The following is a 1419-nucleotide window of genomic DNA, read 5'->3' on the forward strand; positions in this document are numbered from 1 at the left end:
TCCTCTTCCATTGCCAAACATTTCTAAGATTACCACTATTAGGGATAATTCTGTCACAAATCCGACAGTCTTTCCTACCTTCAAGCTCAAACAATGTAGGGAAACGAAACCTCAACGGACCGCACTCCAGCCATGGATCAATCCAGAATTGCAAACTGTACCCATTACCAACCTCACCAATAATATAATCTTTAAACAACTTGCTATCCAGCGATAAACCATCCAGAACTTTCACTATATTACACCAAACTCCTCCCAAAGATTTTTTTGCTGGAAACACTTCCCATTTATTATTTGTTTTATGTATAGCATCAAGCACCTTCACCCATAACTTATTCTTATCCTCTTTGTACCGCCATCCCCATTTAGTAAGCAACGAGACATTTATCGTCTTCATCTTACATAATCCCAACCCACCCTTGACCAACGGAAGAGCAACCCTATCCCATGCCGCCCAATGAACTCTTTTACTCGTTTCACAACCTCCCCAAAGGAAGTTTCTAATTTTGGCTTCAATATTTTTTATAATCTGCATCGGGGCTTTATATAACGAGAAATAATAGTTAGGAAGACTTTCAAGAACCGCCTTGATCAAAGTAATCCTACCTCCCATAGATAGCAACGCCACTTTCCACTTCGCTAACCTCGCATCAATAATGTCGACCACCGGTTTCCAACTAGAAATTCTATTCATATTACATCCGACCGAGAGACCGAGGTATCTAAAAGGGAAGCTATCAGCTTGACAGCCAACAATACCTGCCATGTTGATTAACTCTTCGTTGTTGATACCAACCCCAAAGAGACAGGACTTAGCAAGGTTAATCTTTAAGCCGGAACAAATATGGAACACCCTAAGAATTCGGACAACATTTGTTATGTTACTTCTTGACCACTCCCCCATAATTATCGCGTCATCCGCATAAAACAAGTGCGACACCACCGGACCGTTCGTCGGAGTTTTTATCCCCACCATGCTTCCATCCAAAATCGCCCTATCAATCATAAGGGACAGAACCTCCATCACTATTATAAACAAAAAAGGAGATAACGGGTCTCCTTGTCTTAAACCTTTAGAGCATTTAAATTCAAACGTCGGAGCGCCATTAACTAACACCGACGATCTAGCCGATTTGACACAACCTTTAACCCACGAGCACCATCTAGGAGGAAAGCCCATTTGTTCTATAATCGAGATCAGAAACTTCCAGTTGACGTTGTCGTAGGCTTTTTCGAAATCGATCTTAAGGAAGAACACCTTTTTTTTACCCTTCTTACTCCAGTTATATAACTCGTTAACCACCAGCGGGCCGTCCAAGATAAAATTACCTTTCAAAAACGCCGACTGGGACTCCGAGATTACCGACCCAATAACACTTTTTAATCTATTTACAAGAACCTTCGACACCATCTTACTTA

The sequence above is a fragment of the Helianthus annuus genome, chromosome 15 (genome assembly GCF_002127325.2).
Source record: "Helianthus annuus cultivar XRQ/B chromosome 15, HanXRQr2.0-SUNRISE, whole genome shotgun sequence".
In the NCBI taxonomy this organism is placed as follows: domain Eukaryota; kingdom Viridiplantae; phylum Streptophyta; class Magnoliopsida; order Asterales; family Asteraceae; genus Helianthus; species Helianthus annuus.